The following is a 21,012-nucleotide window of genomic DNA, read 5'->3' as shown; positions in this document are numbered from 1 at the left end:
AACATTTATGTGGAGACAACTTTCCTGACTTGACCATCTTCCTTGGATGTTTTCCCCCTGTGTGACTGCTCCCCAGCCTCGGAGGGTTGCATCCGTGGTCCCTAGGATCCCGTCCTGGATCCCAAACCATCGCCCCTCTAGGTGGTGAGAACTGTGCAGCCACCAATGGAGTGAGATTCTGGTCTTGGAAGACAGGATTATCCTCCGGTGCATGTGTAGGTGGGATCCGGACCACTTGTCCAACAGGTCCCACTGGAACACTCTGGCATGGAGCCTGCCAAACTGAATGGCCTCGTAGGCCGCAACCATCTTCCCCAGCAACCGAATGCATTGATGGATTAACACTCTTGCTGGTTTCAGAATTTGTTTGACCAGACTCTGGATCTCCAGAGCCATTCGACTAGAAGAAAACCTCTTCTGTGTCCAGTATCACTCCCAAAAACAACAACCGCGTCATTAGGACCAACTGCGATTTTGGCAAGTTTAGGAGCCAACCATGTTGTTAAAGAACTGTCAGGGAGAGTAGATGTTTTGCACCAACTGGTACCTGGATCTCGCCTTTATCAGGAGATCATCGAAGTACGGGATAATTGTGACTCCTTGCTTGCGAAGGAGAACCATCATTTCCGCCATCACCCTGGTGAAAATCCTCGGAGCCGTGGACAGACCAAACGGCAACGTCTGAAATTGGTAATGACAATCCTGAATTGCAAACCTCAGGTAGCTTGATGCAGTGGCTAAATGGGACCATGTAAGTAGGCATCCTTTATGTCTACCAAAACCATGAAATCTCCTTTATCCCCCGGACTGGAGATCACTACCCTGAGAGATTCCATCTTGAAATTGAATTTCTTTAGGTAGAAATTAAGGGATTTCAGATTTCAGATTGGTCTGACTGAGCCGTCCGGCTTCGGGACCACGAAGAGGCTTGAATAAAAACCTTCTCCCTGCTGACTAAGGCGGATTTGAACAATCGGTGAGGGGGAACTTCTTGAAACCCCAGTTTGTACCCTTGGGACACTATTTGTAAAACCCACGAGTCCAGGTCCGAATTAATCCAGAACTGACTGAAGAGTTTTAGACGTGCCCCCCAGTGGCGGAACTAGCGAGCAGTGGGCCCATGTGCGACAAAATGGCTTGGGCCCCCCCCCCATCCCATCCCATCCAAGTCCACCCCCTCACCCCTGGAGAGGATCTGGTGAGGGGCGCCTGCTCAGGGAAGTGGATACCTAGCAACAGTGCCGTAACTAGACATTTTAGCAGTGTGTGCAAGAAACGGCATTGGAGCTCCACCCCTGCATGCAAAACAGGGGCAGTGCGCGCCGTAGGCGCGCGCAAAAATACATAGTGGCGTGGCTTCGTGGTTAAGGGGTGTGGCCACAAAATAATACCAATTCATAAACGGTGCACAGTAGTCTCCATTATTCAAATTACGCCGCACAGTAGCACCACTACACCAGGTAGAGACCCTTTTACACCTTACGGCGGACAGATTCCTCTTTTTACACATTACAGCAGACAGCGTCCTCTTTTTACACATTACAGCAGACAACGTCCCCTTTTTACACATTACGGCAGACAGCATCCCCCTTTTTTACACAACGGCAGACAGCGTGCCCTTGTTACACATAGCGGCAGACAGCGTACATTTTTTTCACATAACGGCAGACAGCCTGCCCTTGTTAAACATAGCGGCAGACAGCGTACACTTTTTACACATAACGGCAGACAGCCTGCCCTTGTTAAACATAGCGGCAGACAGCGTACACTTTTTTCACATAACAGCAGTCAGCCTGCCCTTGTTACACATAATGGCAGACATCGTACACTTTTTACACATTACAGCAGACAGCTTGCCCTTGTTACACATTACAGCAGACAGCTTGCCCTTGTTACACATTATGGCAGACAGCGTGCCCTTGTTACACATTACGGCAGACAGCATCCCCCTTGTTACACATTACGGCAGGCAGATTCCCCCTTTTTACACATTGCGGCAAGCAGCTTCCCCCTTTTTACACATTGCGGCAGGCAGATTCCCCCTTTTTACACATTGCGGCAGGCAGTCCCCCTTTTTACACATAGCTGCAGGCAGATTCCCCCTTTTTACACATAGCGGCAGGCAGATTCCCCCTTTTTACACATTGCGGCAGGCAGTCCCCCTTTTAACACATAGCTGCAGGCAGATTCCCCCCTTTTACACATAGCTGCAGGCAGATTCCCCCTTTTTACACATAGCGGCAGGCAGATTCCCCCGTTTTACACATAGCGGCAGGCAGATTCCCCCTTTTTACACATAGCGGCAGGCAGATTCCCCCTTTTTACACATAGCGGCAGGCAGTCCCAACAAAGAAAGAAAGAGATGAAAGAAAGAAAGAACGAAAGAAAGAACGAAAGAAAGAACGAAAGAAAGAAAGAAAGAAAGAAAGAAAGAAAGAAAGAAAGAAAGAAAGAAAGAAAGAAAGAAAGAAAGAAAGAAAGAAAGAAAGAAGAATTATACTTACCCTCTCCGCTGGCTCAGGCTCCTCGTGCAGCTTGACGATTCCCGGGCAGTAGAGAAGGAGGAGGAGGGAGGTGGAGGAGGGAGCCGCAGCAGCGCTGTGTTATTGGTGGAGGCGCTGCTGCTGCTGCCCCTCTGCTTCACTATAGGCTGTTCTCGGAAGACAGCCTATAGTGAAGCAGAGGGGCAGCAACAGCAGCGCCTCCACCAGTAACAAAGCGCTGCTGCGGCTCCTTCCTTCACCTCCCTCCTCCTCCTCCTCCCCCCCGTGCCGCTGCTCCTCTCATCTCCAAGCGACCCTCCTCCCTCTTCGTGTGTTACAGAGGCGGCAGCGTGTCTGGTGCTGCGGCTGCTGCCCGTAGTGCCCTGGCCTGATCTGTTCGTTACGACGGGCGGGCGGCGGGAGTCGCAGGACGCAGACCCGACGGGAGCGCTGGTGTGCGGCTGCGGCATGATACAATGAGTCATTGTGACTCATTGTAATGCCGGCGGCTGTGGGCCCTTGAGTGCGGCGGGGCCCCAGTGCAATGCACTGCCTGCCCTGCCAGTAGTTCCGCCCCTGGTGCCCCCCACTGGTGTGGGCTCCTGCAAGAGAGCCCCAGCGTCATGCAGTGGATTTGGCAGAAGCAGAGGACGATCTCTGCTCCTGCGATCTTGAAGAGGCTACAGACCTCTTCCCTCTTTTCCTTCCTCTACCTGCAAAGAAAGGGGAATCTTAACTTCTTGTATATCTATTGGGCCGAAATGACTGCGTCAGATAATGATGCGTCTTCATCCGTTGAGAGGGAACATAGGGCAAGAAGGCTGACTTACCTGCGGGAGCTGCCGAGATCAAATTAACTAGGCCGTCGCCAAACAAGGCTTTACCTTCATAGGGAAGAGACTCCCTTTCTTCTTGGAGTCAGCATCAGCATTCCCTTGGTGAATCCACAATGCCCTCCTATCCGAGACTGCCATGAAATTGGCCCGTGAGCACTTGTGCCCGGTGTAGGATTTTTAAATATGTGTAGTTTACTGTATGCAAGGGTTTAAAACCTTTTAGGAACTGAGATCTAAGGTGTATTACATGTAGTTTAAAAAAAAACAAAAAAGGTTTATTTTATGGCAGTAGTTTCCAAACTGGGGTTCTTGCACTGGTAGCATAGTTTGGTGGTCCAGGACCAATTAAAATTATTTATACTTTATTAAATTGGCAAAACCATTCCCTCACAACATAACTGAACCTGAGGATGACATGCTATAAACACAATTTACTTAATTTTATATTTTTTTCTGAATTTCTCAATAAAAAAAACTTTGGCCTAGGGGTGCCGTGAAACAAATTTTGATACTATTTATTTATATAGTGCTCTTTCTCCAACAGGACTCAAGGCGCTTGAGATATGGCTTCTGGAACTGAACACAGGATTCTAAATGTGGCTGTACCAAGGACCTATACAGTGGCATTACAGGTTGAGTATCCCTTATCCAAAATGCTTGGGACCAGAGGAATTTTGGATATCGGATTTTTCTGTATTTTGAAATAATTGCATACCATAACGAGATATTATGGTGATGGGACCTAAATCTAAGCACAGAATGCATTTATGTTTCATATATACCATATACACACAGCCTGAAGGTCATTTTAGCCAATATTTTTTATAACTTTGTGCATTAAACAAAGTGTGTGTACATTCACAGAATTCATTTATGTGTCATATACACCTTATACACACAGTCTGAAGTTCATTTAATACAATAAGGTTTCACTATCTCAGTCTCACTCAAAAAAGTCCGTATTTCGGAATATTCCGTATTTCGGAATATTTGGATATGGGATACTCAACCTGTATTACTTTTTTCTGCTACTGGTTCTTTAACCTATGCAAACAAGCATCTGACTTGCCTTTCCTATTGCTTTGTTACATTGCTCACCTGAAATAGTAATACTTAGATAGCTTTCCTCTTGCCATTATAATGCCCTTAATATTATAGTTAGCCTTTGTATTTTTGAGACGTGTATGATTTTGCATTTTTTGGCATTAAATGTTGCCATGTTCTTGACCATTCCTCTAGTCCAGGGGCGGAACTGCCAGAGACAACGGAGTCAGTTGCCGCCGGGCTCCAGCCCTAAAGGGGCTTCCTCCATTGCCCTCCGGCTGTTACGTGCCCTTCCTACTAAATAGACAAAGGCGCTACCAGCAGGGTCTCGCAGTTTGTACATTCCATGCCGTAACACCCTTCTTTCCACCTTTTTCAAGACCCAGCCCAGCAGCCTCGCCGCTGCCACCACCACTAGCTGCAGCACTGCCAGCGGTGGGGTGCCCCTGCTTCTTCTCACACAACAGATAGCTGGGCAGCACTGCAACTGCCTGCCTGATTGCTCCACCCCCTTCCGGCTCCCAAGCACCTCTGCTGCCCAGTGATCCAGGAGCCTGCTGCTAGGAAGAAGTGGCCGAGCTTCAGCAAGCGAGTCTGGACACTGGCGGAGGAAGCCATGATAACCAGATAATGGGGAGTGGAGAGCCAGTTCCAAGGTAATACTTTATACAGCTGGTTGAGATCCTGGTCGGTGGATATGGATTCCAAGAAAACCCTGGAGGTGCTTCCTTTCAAGGGAGACACTCTCTTTGGAGAAGACCTCAATAAGATTGTAGCTGATCTGGCTACTGCTAAAACAGCTTGCCTACCTCGTATGACTCCTACCACGCAGAAGGCTAAAAGTACTTTCCCTTGGCCCTTTCATCCTCAAGGTAAAGCGTACCCAAGGTCAGGCATACCCAAAGCAAGCTCATGCTTCCAGACCTGCCAAGCCCAGACTGAAGCAAGCCTGGGCTGCCCATCAGCCTGCTTCCAAAACGGACAAGCCTGCCGCATGACGGTGCAGGCCACCCTCTGGGGGATCCCAGGGTGGGGGGCCCGACTTCTAGGTTTGGCATAATTCTAAGCTAGAGAATTCTGTTTGGAGCTCACCTTGTACTTTGTGAAGAAATAGTCAGCATTGTGGCTGAGCAGATACATGTAGTGTGTGGCTGCAAACTGCATGGATCTGCTGCGTTGTAATGCTGATACTTTTTTTTTTCAAAGTACCAATAGCTTCATATAATGTTCACAATTTTTATGCAGGATCAAATAGTTCAATTGGTAGGGTGTTTGATTAGAATTCAACAGGTTATAGGTTTGAATCCTGGGTATGGTAGTTTGAGATGTGTTATTTAATAAAGTATGTTGTTCTGACTGCCGGCATCCTATCACCTGGGATATCATACTAAATAAATGGAGTTGATCAATTTTTTTTTATTTTTTAAACTAGGGACAATTTCCAGATACTTTTCTTTATAACTGAGATTGCCCCCTGGAACTTCACATCAGTTGACAACTATGCATGAGTGGGCAGTGCTTGCTCTGGATCTGCCCACCCATTTATGTGCCATCATAAAAGAAAGCACAACTGACAGTTATCCTGGGCGTACACTACACAATTATCTGTCAGGCTATCTATCCAGTCTGGATGGATGGAATGAAAATCTGGTAATGTATAGGAGCAAATCTCAATTAACCATTTGCTCCCAAACACTAGAAAAGTGGTCAAAAATGGTCATTACACAAATTGGTTAAACCCAAAATTTAACCAATTTGTTTAGGGGACCATTTTTGTCCATTTTCTAGTGTTTGAGAGTAAATCGTTGATGGTCATTTGCTCACATAGATAACCGGATTTCTATTCCAACCAGCCAGTGTTGGAGATATGGTCTGCCAGATTACATAATGCAAACCAGAGCCATAACTAGACTTTTTGGTGCCCTGTGACAGAGAATTATATGCCCCCACCCACCCCATTTGTGCAATATGGACAAAAGGCGCATGCCTTGTGGGGAAGGGGCATAACAAGATTGGTCTCAGAGAAAGCACATGAGATATGAAGATATATCTAGTATACTTGACACTCAATGGTTTGTGGTATTGCCGGGGTGCCCTCCTTAAATGCATATACAGTCACACATGGCGTGTTTGTGCAAATGGCATATCAGCAGTCAGCACTAACTGGTGACATGCCATTTGTACAAGTAAGCCATGTGTGACTAATATACAGGTTGAGTATCCCTTATCCAAAATGCTTGGGACCAGAGGTATTTTGGATATGGGATTTTTCCGTATTTTGGAATAATTGCATACCATAATGAGATATCATGGTGATGGGACCTAAATCTAAGCACAGAATGCATTTATGTTACATATACACCTCATACACACAGCATGAAGGTAATTTTAGCCAATATTTTTTATAACTTTGTGCATTAAACAAAGTGTGTCTACATTCACACAATTCATTTATGTTTCATATACACCTTATATACACAGCCTGAAGGTCATTTAATACAATATTATTAATAACTTTGTGTATTAAACAAAGTTTGTGTACATTGAGCCATCAAAAAACAAAGGTTTCACTATCTCACTCTCACTCAAAAAAGTCCGTATTTCGGAATATTCCGTATTTCGGAATATTTGGATATGGGATACTCAACCTGTATAAACATACTTTATTAAATAACACCTCAAACTATCATACCCAGGATTCAAACCTATAACCTGTTGAATTCTAATCAAACACCCTACCCATTGAGCTACTTGATCCTGCATCTATTCTAACCTCCAAAAACAGATTCAGTTGCATTTTCCAGCGTGTTTTGTTTGCGCCTTTGCAAATGTCTTACATCGACAAACTTATTTAGTACTATTTTGCAAATAGGGTTACATTGTCGCAACATTGTGTTCCCTAATTGCTTGATTTTTTAAATGCAACAATTGATAAAGACACCTGATAATTGCTCTGTGGAGTCTTATTTTGTGTCTACTTCTTATCTACATTTAATTCCCTACCTCTAATCAAGGCATTTTTAAATGCTGGGGGCTGCCAGGACGTGAGGCCTACCTAGACTTTAGATCTGAATTTGAATGTACTTGTGAACTAACTTAATTTCCTACTTCTAAATTCATTCCTAAATTCACTACTTACATTAATCCTGTAGTTGGGCATTTTGAGCCTTCAATTGTGGGCATTGTTTTGTGTCCAGACCAGCAGCTGGTGGTGTGCATTTGCTGGAAAGGCATCGAAGACCTCCGATATGCTGCATCTCCTGATGTGTGTCTCCCTCAAGTGGCTGTCAGCAAATGCATGCTAGACACCCCATTCCAAGCTGATTGTGACATCACAGAACATGCATCATAGAACAGGCATGCTAGAATATGGGTCTTCAACCTGCGACCCTCCAGCTGCTGTGGAACTACATATCCCAGCATGCCCAGCCTCAGTTTTAGCATACCTTAATAGCAAAACTGTGGCAGGGCATGCTGGGATGTGTAGTTTCACAGCAGCTGGAGGGCCACAGGATGAAGACCCATGTGCTAGAGCCAAGCCGCAGGTACATTGAATGCTAGCAAGCTGAATGTTTAAATCCTTTTTCTTCCGCAGCATTCCAATGCGGAAGATTCCATGGAACCAGAGATTATTCAATTGAGAAGGACATGCTGCCTGGATGACTGCACTGTGCAAATTAAATCACGGAGCCAGTTGGCTTGTGGGTGGCTCTGGTGACTGGGTGGTTGGGTGGGCGGTGTGTCGGAGGTGGAGCACATGCAAATGAATGTGTATCATCCAGCTAGTGAGAGTGAAAACTCATGCAGGAGTGTGCCTGCTTGTCAGTGGGTTATGCACCTTGCCAGGCGTCAAATCTACATGGAGCAGCTGGAGGGGACAAGAGCAGGTTTGCAAAATATAGATAGTAGAGCATATATGCTGGCGCATTCTTCATGATTGTGTCAGCTTATGTTTTGGTGCACTGCACTTTCCTTCACTAAGTTTTAGCCATTTTGGTTAAACGCAAGTGTAGTTGCTTCTCGCCCTTTTGGCTGTGATCTTGTATCGTGGTTGAAGAGTCTGCTGGAGGGATTGTTTTCTTCATTGGCGAGAGACTGAAGATATTCCAGGATGGAAGGCTTGGGAACACTATCCGTTTTTCAGTTGTGGAAGAGTTGAAAGACCGGATTGGACTACATTCTATAGTAAAGTCTTTGTATTTATTAATCCTCCCTTTATATGTGTCTGTCTTTCAATAAAGCTTCGGGCTTGTGATTCCCTCACCCTCTTACACTCCACACCCATAGCCTTATTAACTGTTGTATTATTGTATTGTTTAAATGTATAGTGCAGTTCATGATTTATAGTGTAGGCTGGCCTGTGCTGTAGTTCTTGAACTGTACTATACCGACAGCATTTGTATTGTGTTTTGGCTGTGCTGCAACACGGTACTTATGTGTGTAATGTTTATGTGTGTTTTTTTGCTTCTTTATGTCAATAAAGACTGCTTTTTCAATCCAATATCTGAAAACAATCAATGTTTATCTTTGATGGCAATAGAAGTGGTATGATATTTGCTGCTTTTGAAAGGCAATATCTGATATGTCCCCTATCTGGAAACCATATATTAAATGGCTTTTCAGAAAAGGGAGATGGGAGAAGAGCTTTCAGTACTTGTAGGACCGATGCACATTTCCTATTCTAGCCTCCAAAAACAGATTCAGTTGCATTTTCCAGCGTGTTTTGGATGCGCCTTTGCAAATGTCTTACATCGACAAACTTATTTAGTACTATTTTGCAAATAGGGTTACATTGTTGCAACATTGTGTTCCCTAATTGCTTGATTTTTTAAATGCAACAATTGATAAAGACACCTGATAACTGCTCTGTGGAGTCTTATTTTGTGTCTACTTCTTATCTACATTTAATTCTCTACCTCTAATCAAGGCATTTTTAAATGCTGGGGGCTGCCAGGACGTGAGGCCTACCTAGACTTTAGATCTGAATTTGAATGTACTTGTGAACTAACTTAATTTCCTACTTCTAAATTCATTCCTAAATTCACTACTTACATGAATCCTGTAGTTGGGTATTTTGGGACTTCGATTGTGGGCATTGTTTTGTGTCCAGACCAGCAGCAGGTTGTGTGCATTTGCTGGAAAGGCATCGAAGACCTCCGATATGCTGCATCTCCTGATGTGTGTCTCCCTCAAGTGTCTGTCAGCAAATGCCTGCTAGACACCCCATTCCAAGCTGATTGTGACATTACGGTACATGCATCATAGAACAGGCATGCTAGAACATGGGTCTTCAACCTGCGACCCTCCAGCTGCTGTGGAACTACACATCCCAGCATGCCCTGCCTCAGTTTTAGCATACCTTAATAGCAAAACTGTGGCAGGGCATGCTGGGATGTGTAGTTTCACAGCAGCTGGAGGGCCACAGGATGAAGACCCATGTGCTAGAGCCAAGCCGCAGGTACATTGAATGCTAGCAAGCTGAATATTTAAATCCTTTTTGTTCCGCAGCATTCCAATGTGGAAGATTCCATGGAACCAGAGATCCTTCCATTGAGAAGGACATGCTGCCTGGATGACTACACTGTGCAAATTAAATCACGGAGCCAGTTGGTTTGTGGGTGGCTCTGGTGACTGGGTGGTTGGGTGGGTGGTGTGTCGGAGGTGAAGCACATGCAAATGATTGTGTATCATCCAGCTAGTGAGAGAGAAAACTCATGCAGGAGTGTGCCTGCTTGTCAGTGGGTTATGCACCTTGCCAGATGTAAAATCTACATAGAGCAGCTGGAGGGGAAAAGAGCAGGTTTGCAAAATACAGATAGAAGAGCATATATGCTGGCACATTCTCCATGATTGTGTCAGCTTATGTTTTGGTGCACTGCACTTTCCTCCACTAAGTTTTAGCCATTTTTGTTAAGCTCAAGTGTAGTTGCTTCTCAGCCTTTTGGCTGTGATCTTGTATCGTGGTTGAAGGGTCTGCTGGAGGGAGGGATTGTTTTCTTCATTGGCGAAAGACCAAAGATATTCCAGGATGGAAGGCTTGGGAACACTATCCGTTTTTCAGTTGTGCAAGAGCACAGAGGTCGGATTGGACTACATTCTATAGTAAAGGATACCTTTCTATTTATTGCCCCTCCCCTTATATGTGTCTGTGTTACAATAAAGCTTCGGTCTTGTGATTCCCTCACACTCTTACACTCCACACACATAGCCTTATTAACTGTTGTATTATTGTATAGTTTAAATGTATAGTGCAGTTCATGATTTATAGTGTAGGCTGGCCTGTGCTGTAGTTCTTGAACTGTACTATACCGACAGCATTTGTATTGTGTTTTGGCTGTGCTGCAACACAGTACTTATGTGTGTAATGTTTATGTATGTTTTTTTGCTTCTTTATGTCAATAAAGACTGCTTTTTCAATCCAATATCTGAAAACAATCAATGTTTATCTTTGATGGCAATAGAAGTGGTATGATATTTGCTGCTTTTGAAAGGCAATATCTGATATGTCCCCTATCTGGGAACCATATATTAAATGGCTTTTCAGAAAAGGAAGATGGTAGAAGAGCTTTCAGTACTTGTAGGACCGATGCACATTTCCTATTCTAGCCTCCAAAAACAGATTCAGTTGCATTTTCCAGCGTGTTTTAAATGCGCCTTTGCAAATGTCTTACATCGACAAACTTATTTAGTACTATTTTGCAAATAGGGTTACATTGTTGCAACATTGTGTTCCCTAATTGCTTGATTTTTTAAATGCAACAATTGATAAAGACACCTGATAACTGCTCTGTGGAGTCTTATTTTGCGTCTACTTCTTATCTACATTTAATTCCCTACCTCTAATCAAGGCATTTTTAAATGCTGGGGGCTGCCAGGACGTGAGGCCTACCTAGACTTTAGATCTGAATTTGAATGTACTTGTGAACTAACTGAATTTCCTACTTCTAAATTCATTCCTAAATTCACTACTTACATGAATCCTGTAGTTGGGCATTTTGGGACTTCGATTGTGGGCATTGTTTTGTGTCCAGACCAGCAGCAGGTGGTGTGCATTTGCTGGAAAGGCATCGAAGACCTCCGATATGCTGCATCTCCTGATGTGTGTCTCCCTCAAGTGGCTGTCAGCAAATGCCTGCTAGATACCCCATTCCAAGCTGATTGTGACATCACGGAACATACATCATAGAACAGGCATGCTAGAACATGGGTCTTCAACCTGCGAGCCTCCAGCTGCTGTGGAACTACACATCCCAGCATGCCCTGCCTCAGTTTTAGCATACCTTAATAGCAAAACTGTGGCAGGGCATGCTGGGATGTGTAGTTTCACAGCAGCTGGAGGGCCACAGGATGAAGACCCATGTGCTAGAGCCAAGCCGCAGGTACATTGACAAGCTGAATGTTTAAATCCTTTGTGTTCCGCAGCATTCCAATGCGGAAGATTCCATGGAACCAGAGATTATTCCATTGAGAAGGACATGCTGCCTGGATGACTGCACTGTGCAAATTAAATCACGGAGCCAGTTGGCTTGTGGGTGGCTCTGGTGACTGGGTGGTTGGGTGGGCGGTGTGTCGGAGGTGGAGCACATGCAAATGAATGTGTATCATCCAGCTAGTGAGAGTGAAAACTCATGCAGGAGTGTGCCTGCTTGTCAGTGGGTTATGCACCTTGCAAGGCGTCAAATCTACATGGAGCAGCTGGAGGGGTCAAGAGCAGGTTTGCAAAATAAAGATAGAAGAGCATATATGCTGGCGCATTCTCCATGATTGTGTCAGCTTATGTTTTGGTGCACTGCACTTTCCTTCACTAAGTTTTAGCCATTTTGGTTAAACGCAAGTGTAGTTGCTTCTCGCCCTTTTGGCTGTGATCTTGTATCGTGGTTGAAGAGTCTGCTGGAGGGATTGTTTTCTTCATTGGCGAGAGACTGAAGATATTCCAGGATGGAAGGCTTGGGAACACTATCCGTTTTTCAGTTGTGGAAGAGTTGAAAGACCGGATTGGACTACATTCTATAGTAAAGTCTTTGTATTTATTAATCCTCCCTTTATATGTGTCTGTCTTTCAATAAAGCTTCGGGCTTGTGATTCCCTCACCCTCTTACACTCCACACCCATAGCCTTATTAACTGTTGTATTATTGTATTGTTTAAATGTATAGTGCAGTTCATGATTTATAGTGTAGGCTGGCCTGTGCTGCAGTTCTTGAACTGTACTATACCGACAGCATTTGTATTGTGTTTTGGCTGTGCTGCAACACGGTACTTATGTGTGTAATGTTTATGTGTGTTTTTTTGCTTCTTTATGTCAATAAAGACTGCTTTTTCAATCCAATATCTGAAAACAATCAATGTTTATCTTTGATGGCAATAGAAGTGGTATGATATTTGCTGCTTTTGAAAGGCAATATCTGATATGTCCCCTATCTGGGAACCATATATTAAATGGCTTTTCATAAAAGGGAGATGGGAGAAGAGCTTTCAGTACTTGTAGGACCGATGCACATTTCCTATTCTAGCCTCCAAAAACAGATTCAGTTGCATTTTCCAGCATGTTTTGGATGCGCCTTTGCAAATGTCTTACACCGACAAACTTATTTAGTACTATTTTGCAAATAGGGTTACATTGTTGCAACATTGTGTTCCCTAATTGCTTGATTTTTTAAATGCAACAATTGATAAAGACACCTGATAACTGCTCTGTGGAGTCTTATTTTGTGTCTACTTCTTATCTACATTTAATTCTCTACCTCTAATCAATGCATTTTTAAATGCTGGGGGCTGCCAGGACGTGAGGCCTACCTAGACTTAAGATCTGAATTTGAATGTACTTGTGAACTAACTTAATTTCCTACTTCTAAATTCATTCCTAAATTCACTACTTACATGAATCCTGTAGTTGGGCATTTTGGGACTTCGATTGTGGGCATTGTTTTGTGTCCAGACCAGCAGCAGGTGGTGTGCATTTGCTGGAAAGGCATCGAAGACCTCCGATATGCTGCATCTCCTGATGTGTGTCTCCCTTAAGTGTCTGTCAGCAAATGCCTGCTAGACACCCCATTCCAAGCTGATTGTGACATTACGGTACATGCATCATAGAACAGGCATGCTAGAACATGGGTCTTCAACCTGCGACCCTCCAGCTGCTGTGGAACTACACATCCCAGCATGCCCTGCCTCAGTTTTAGCATACCTTAATAGCAAAACTGTGGCAGGGCATGCTGGGATGTGTAGTTTCACAGCAGCTGGAGGGCCACAGGATGAAGACCCATGTGCTAGAGCCAAGCCGCAGGTACATTGAATGCTAGCAAGCTGAATATTTAAATCCTTTTTGTTCCGCAGCATTCCAATGTGGAAGATTCCATGGAACCAGAGATCCTTCCATTGAGAAGGACATGCTGCCTGGATGACTACACTGTGCAAATTAAATCACGGAGCCAGTTGGTTTGTGGGTGGCTCTGGTGACTGGGTGGTTGGGTGGGTGGTGTGTCGGAGGTGAAGCACATGCAAATGATTGTGTATCATCCAGCTAGTGAGAGAGAAAACTCATGCAGGAGTGTGCCTGCTTGTCAGTGGGTTATGCACCTTGCCAGACGTAAAATCTACATAGAGCAGCTGGAGGGGAAAAGAGCAGGTTTGCAAAATACAGATAGAGGAGCATATATGCTGGCACATTCTCCATGATTGTGTCAGCTTATGTTTTGGTGCACTGCACTTTCCTCCACTAAGTTTTAGCCATTTTTGTTAAGCTCAAGTGTAGTTGCTTCTCAGCCTTTTGGCTGTGATCTTGTATCGTGGTTGAAGGGTCTGCTGGAGGGAGGGATTGTTTTCTTCATTGGCGAAAGACCAAAGATATTCCAGGATGGAAGGCTTGGGAACACTATCCGTTTTTCAGGATACCTTGGGAACACTATCCGTTTTTCAGGATACCTTTCTATTTATTGCCCCTCCCCTTATATGTGTCTGTGTTACAATAAAGCTTCGGTCTTGTGATTCCCTCACACTCTTACACTCCACACACATAGCCTTATTAACTGTTGTATTATTGTATAGTTTAAATGTATAGTGCAGTTCATGATTTATAGTGTAGGCTGGCCTGTGCTGTAGTTCTTGAACTGTACTATACCGACAGCATTTGTATTGTGTTTTGGCTGTGCTGCAACACAGTACTTATGTGTGTAATGTTTATGCATGTTTTTTTGCTTCTTTATGTCAATAAAGACTGCTTTTTCAATCCAATATCTGAAAACAATCAATGTTTATCTTTGATGGCAATAGAAGTGGTATGATATTTGCTGCTTTTGAAAGCCAATATCTGATATGTCCCCTATCTGGGAACCATATATTAAATAGCTCTTCAGAAAAGGAAGATGGTAGAAGAGCTTTCAGTACTTGTAGGACCGATGCACATTTCCTATTCTAGCCTCCAAAAACAGATTCAGTTGCATTTTCCAGCGTGTTTTAAATGCGCCTTTGCAAATGTCTTACATCGACAAACTTATTTAGTACTATTTTGCAAATAGGGTTACATTGTTGCAACATTGTGTTCCCTAATTGCTTGATTTTTTAAATGCAACAATTGATAAAGACACCTGATAACTGCTCTGTGGAGTCTTATTTTGCGTCTACTTCTTATCTACATTTAATTCCCTACCTCTAATCAAGGCATTTTTAAATGCTGGGGGCTGCCAGGACGTGAGGCCTACCTAGACTTTAGATCTGAATTTGAATGTACTTGTGAACTAACTGAATTTCCTACTTCTAAATTCATTCCTAAATTCACTACTTACATGAATCCTGTAGTTGGGCATTTTGGGACTTCGATTGTGGGCATTGTTTTGTGTCCAGACCAGCAGCAGGTGGTGTGCATTTGCTGGAAAGGCATCGAAGACCTCCGATATGCTGCATCTCCTGATGTGTGTCTCCCTCAAGTGGCTGTCAGCAAATGCCTGCTAGATACCCCATTCCAAGCTGATTGTGAAATCACGGAACATACATCATAGAACAGGCATGCTAGAACATGGGTCTTCAACCTGCGACCCTCCAGCTGCTGTGGAACTACACATCCCAGCATGCCCTGCCTCAGTTTTAGCATACCTTAATAGCAAAACTGTGGCAGGGCATGCTGGGATGTGTAGTTTCACAGCAGCTGGAGGGCCACAGGATGAAGACCCATGTGCTAGAGCCAAGTCGCAGGTACATTGAATGCTAGCAAGCTGAATATTTAAATCCTTTTTGTTCCGCAGCATTCCAATGTGGAAGATTCCATGGAACCAGAGATCCTTCCATTGAGAAGGACATGCTGCCTGGATGACTACACTGTGCAAATTAAATCACGGAGCCAGTTGGTTTGTGGGTGGCTCTGGTGACTGGGTGGTTGGGTGGGCGGTGTGTTAGAGGTGAAGCACATGCAAATGATTGTGTATCATCCAGCTAGTGAGAGAGAAAACTCATGCAGGAGTGTGCCTGCTTGTCAGTGGGTTATGCACCTTGCCAGACGTCAAATCTACATAGAGCAGCTGGAGGGGACAAGAGCAGGTTTGCAAAATATATATAGAAGAGCATATATGCTGGCACATTCTCCATGATTGTGTCAGCTTATGTTTTGGTGCACTGCACTTTCCTCCACTAAGTTTTAGCCATTTTTGTTAAGCTCAAGTGTAGTTGCTTCTCGGCCTTTTGGCTGTGATCTTGTATCGTGGTTGAAGGGTCTGCTGGAGGGAGGGATTGTTTTCTTCATTGGCGAAAGACCAAAGATATTCCAGGATGGAAGGCTTGGGAACACTATCCGTTTTTCAGTTGTGCAAGAGCACAGAGGTCGGATTGGACTACATTCTATAGTAAAGGATACCTTTCTATTTATTGCCCCTCCCCTTATATGTGTCTGTGTTACAATAAAGCTTCGGTCTTGTGATTCCCTCACACTCTTACACTCCACACACATAGCCTTATTAACTGTTGTATTATTGTATAGTTTAAATGTATAGTGCAGTTCATGATTTATAGTGTAGGCTGGCCTGTGCTGTAGTTCTTGAACTGTACTATACCGACAGCATTTGTATTGTGTTTTGGCTGTGCTGCAACACAGTACTTATGTGTGTAATGTTTATGTATGTTTTTTTGCTTCTTTATGTCAATAAAGACTGCTTTTTCAATCCAATATCTGAAAACAATCAATGTTTATCTTTGATGGCAATAGAAGTGGTATGATATTTGCTGCTTTTGAAAGGCAATATCTGATATGTCCCCTATCTGGGAACCATATATTAAATGGCTTTTCAGAAAAGGAAGATGGTAGAAGAGCTTTCAGTACTTGTAGGACCGATGCACATTTCCTATTCTAGCCTCCAAAAACAGATTCAGTTGCATTTTCCAGCGTGTTTTGGATGCGCCTTTGCAAATGTCTTACACCGACAAACTTATTTAGTACTATTTTGCAAATAGGGTTACATTGTTGCAACATTGTGTTCCCTAATTGCTTGATTTTTTAAATGCAACAATTGATAAAGACACCTGATAACTGCTCTGTGGAGTCTTATTTTGCGTCTACTTCTTATCTACATTTAATTCCCTACCTCTAATCAAGGCATTTTTAAATGCTGGGGGCTGCCAGGACGTGAGGCCTACCTAGACTTTAGATCTGAATTTGAATGTACTTGTGAACTAACTTAATTTCCTACTTCTAAATTCATTCCTAAATTCACTACTTACATGAATCCTGTAGTTGGGCATTTTGGGACTTCGATTGTGGGCATTGTTTTGTGTCCAGACCAGCAGCAGGTGGTGTGCATTTGCTGGAAAGGCATCGAAGACCTCCGATATGCTGCATCTCCTGATGTGTGTCTCCCTCAAGTGGCTGTCAGCAAATGCCTGCTAGATACCCCATTCCAAGCTGATTGTGACATCACGGAACATACATCATAGAACAGGCATGCTAGAACATGGGTCTTCAACCTGCGACCCTCCAGCTGCTGTGGAACTACACATCCCAGCATGCCCTGCCTCAGTTTTAGCATACCTTAATAGCAAAACTGTGGCAGGGCATGCTGGGATGTGTAGTTTCACAGCAGCTGGAGGGCCACAGGATGAAGACCCATGTGCTAGAGCCAAGCCGCAGGTACATTGAATGCTAGCAAGCTGAATGTTTAAATCCTTTTTCTTCCGCAGCATTCCAATGCGGAAGATTCCATGGAACCAGAGATTATTCCATTGAGAAGGACATGCTGCCTGGATGACTGCACTGTGCAAATTAAATCACGGAGCCAGTTGGCTTGTGGGTGGCTCTGGTGACTGGGTGGTTGGGTGGGCGGTGTGTCGGAGGTGGAGCACATGCAAATGAATGTGTATCATCCAGCTAGTGAGAGTGAAAACTCATGCAGGAGTGTGCCTGCTTGTCAGTGGGTTATGCACCTTGCCAGACGTCAAATCTACATGGAGCAGCTGGAGGGGACAAGAGCAGGTTTGCAAAATATAGATAGAAGAGCATATATGCTGGCGCATTCTCCATGATTGTGTCAGCTTATGTTTTGGTGCACTGCACTTTCCTCCACTAAGTTTTAGCTATTTTGGTTAAACGCAAGTGTAGTTGCTTCTCGCCCTTTTGGCTGCGATCTTGTATCGTGGTTGAAGAGTCTGCTGGAGGGATTGTTTTCTTCATTGGCGAGAGACTGAAGATATTCCAGGATACAAGGCTTGGGAACACTATCCGTTTTTAAGTTGTGGAAGAGTTGAAAGACCGGATTGGACTACATTCTATAGTAAAGGATATCTTTGTATTTATTAATCCTCCCTTTATATGTGTCTGTCTTTCAATAAAGCTTCGGGCTTGTGATTCCCTCACCCTCTTACATTCCACACCCATAGCCTTATTAACTGTTGTATTATTGTATTGTTTAAATGTATAGTGCAGTTCATGATTTATAGTGTAGGCTGGCCTGTGCTGTAGTTCTTGAACTGTACTATACCGACAGCATTTGTATTGTGTTTTATCTGTGCTGCAACACAGTACTTATGTGTGTAATGTTTATGTATGTTTTTTTGCTTCTTTATGTCAATAAAGACTGCTTTTTCAATCCAATATCTGAAAACAATCAATGTTTATCTTTGATGGCAATAGAAGTGGTATGATATTTGCTGCTTTTGAAAGGCAATATCTGATATGTCCCCTATCTGGGAACCATATATTAAATGGCTTTTCAGAAAAGGGAGATGGTAGAAGAGCTTTCAGTACTTGTAGGACCGATGCACATTTCCTATTCTAGCCTCCAAAAACAGATTCAGTTGCATTTTCCAGCGTGTTTTGGATGCGCCTTTGCAAATGTCTTACATCGACAAACTTATTTAGTACTATTTTGCAAATAGGGTTACATTGTTGCAACATTGTGTTCCCTAATTGCTTGATTTTTTAAATGCAACAATTGATAAAGACACCTGATAACTGCTCTGTGGAGTCTTATTTTGTGTCTACTTTTTATCTACATTTAATTCTCTACCTCTAATCAAGGCATTTTTAAGTGCTGGGGGCTGCCAGGACGTGAGGCCTACCTAGACTTTAGATCTGAATTTGAATGTACTTGTGAACTAACTTAATTTCCTACTTCTAAATTCATTCCTAAATTCACTACTTACATGAATCCAGTAGTTGGGCATTTTGGGACTTCGATTGTGGGTATTGTTTTGTGTCCAGACCAGCAGCAGGTGGTGTGCATTTGCTGGAAAGGCATCGAAGACCTCCGATATGCTGCATCTCCTGATGTGTGTCTCCCTCAAGTGGCTGTCAGCAAATGCCTGCTAGACACCCCATTCCAAGCTGATTGTGACATCACGGTACATGCATCATAGAACAGGCATGCTAGAACATGGGTCTTCAACCTGCGACCCTCCAGCTGCTGTGGAACTACACATGCCAGCATGCCCTGCCTCAGTTTTAGCATACCTTAATAGCAAAATTGTGGCAGGGCATGCTGGGATGTGTAGTTTCACAGCAGCTGGAGGGCCACAGGATGAAGACCCATGTGCTAGAGCCAAGCCGCAGGTACATTGAATGCTAGCAAGCTGAATATTTAAATCCTTTTTGTTCCGCAGCATTCCAATGTGGAAGATTCCATGGAACCAGAGATCCTTCCATTGAGAAGGGCATGCTGCCTGGATGACTACACTGTGCAAATTAAATCACGTAGCCAGTTGGCTTGTGGGTGGCTCTGGTCACTGGGTGGTTGGGTGGGTGGTGTGTCGGAGGTGGAGCACATGCAAATGATTGTGTATCATCCAGCTAGTGAGAGAGAAAACTCATGCAGGAGTGTGTTTGCTTGTCATTGGGTTATGCACCTTTCCAGACGTCAAATCTACATGGAGCAGCTGGAGAGGACAAGAGCAGGTTTGCAAAATATAGACAGAAGAGCTCTCCAGCCTAGTTTGCTGTCTGTTTCCACTTCTCTTTTCTTGAGCCGCTCCCTTCTATGCCCTTGCGCACTATCCTGACTTCTCCCGTCTGCTTACTTTGTGCCTTCCAATGCACAATGCAAACTGCAGGTAGTGCTGCAGGGCCCATACCCTTTTTCTTGCCTTACAGAGCAGCTCTGGAGCTGTTACAGTGCCCAGCTGCTGCAAGAAATCAGCTTGAATGCTTCAGGGGCTGGGGCATAGCCAACATGAGCCCCACACCGAAGGAGGGTGGAGGTGTTTAATGCGAACTAGGGGTCATCCAAGCGCCGCAAAAGGCCGCCATGCCCTGCACGCCCCTTTTCTCTTTTCATATGCAGACGAGGGTTAAAGCCAACTTTGACCCACTGCTTGGATGGCATTACCATATGCAAATCCATCTGCTGCAGGCCTTCCCCCAGGAATGCTTGCACTAGTTGTTGCATTTGGTTTGTTATTTGGGGGTGCTTCAGTATTAGGCAGCCTTCTGCCCTCCCATGTTCATCTGAAAATATGTGTTCTCCCTGCAGTTGTTGTCCCCAGATGAGAGTTCCCTTGTGCTGCCTCAGTTGAATCTCCTTTACTTGACAGAGATGTGCCTGAGCAGCGGCCCTCTCCAGCCCTATCCCAAATCATACTTATCTTGCATAGGAGATTCCATGGTCATTAAGATTGTTCTCCCAGGGTGAGGTTCATTCATTGCATTCTGGGTATGCTGACCCCTGTGATTTCCCCAAATGTGGGAAACTTGACTGCATGATTTGTAGTAGTGGGGGACTGTGTTTGTGCTTTCCTCTGGTCAGCTCTGGTAAAAGTCAGATTTCTTTGTCTCATTTCTTCCTCTAGTCTTATTCTTCTTTTGAGAGTTCCCTTGTGCTGCCTCAGTTGGATCTCCTTCACTTGACAGGGGGGTGCTTGAGCAGCGATCCTCCCCAGCTCTATCCCAACTCCTACTTACCTGCCAGGTGAGATACTATGATCATGAAGGTGCTTCTCCCAGGGCAAGGCTCACCCATTGCACTCTGGGTGTGCTGCTCCTGCGATTTCCCCAAATGTGGGACATTTGACTGCATAATTTGTGTTTCCCCTGGTCGGCTCTCGTATAATTCAGATCTCTTCGTCTCAGGTCTCTTTCCAGCCTAGTTTGCTGTCTGTTTCCACTTCTCTTTTCTTGAGCCGCTCCCTTCTATGCCCTTGCGCACTATCCTGACTTCTCCCATCTGCTTACTTTGTGCC

At 44.3% G+C, this 21,012-nt stretch overlaps 2 non-coding genes across 2 annotated transcripts; both read left to right on the top strand.

Moving 5' to 3' along the window:
* The first annotated feature begins 20,410 nt into the window (after window positions 1-20,410).
* Window positions 20,411-20,574, top strand: LOC135030706 (U1 spliceosomal RNA). Its single transcript, XR_010226650.1, has one exon. It is a non-coding gene; the product is annotated as a U1 spliceosomal RNA (small nuclear RNA).
* A 152-nt stretch (window positions 20,575-20,726) lies between these two features.
* LOC135030767 (U1 spliceosomal RNA) lies at window positions 20,727-20,889 on the top strand. Its single transcript, XR_010226707.1, has one exon. It is a non-coding gene; the product is annotated as a U1 spliceosomal RNA (small nuclear RNA).
* Window positions 20,890-21,012: the final 123 nt, after the last annotated feature.

The sequence above is a fragment of the Pseudophryne corroboree genome, unplaced genomic scaffold, assembly GCF_028390025.1.
Source record: "Pseudophryne corroboree isolate aPseCor3 unplaced genomic scaffold, aPseCor3.hap2 scaffold_505, whole genome shotgun sequence".
In the NCBI taxonomy this organism is placed as follows: domain Eukaryota; kingdom Metazoa; phylum Chordata; class Amphibia; order Anura; family Myobatrachidae; genus Pseudophryne; species Pseudophryne corroboree.
This window is presented reverse-complemented; position numbering and strand designations above follow the sequence as displayed.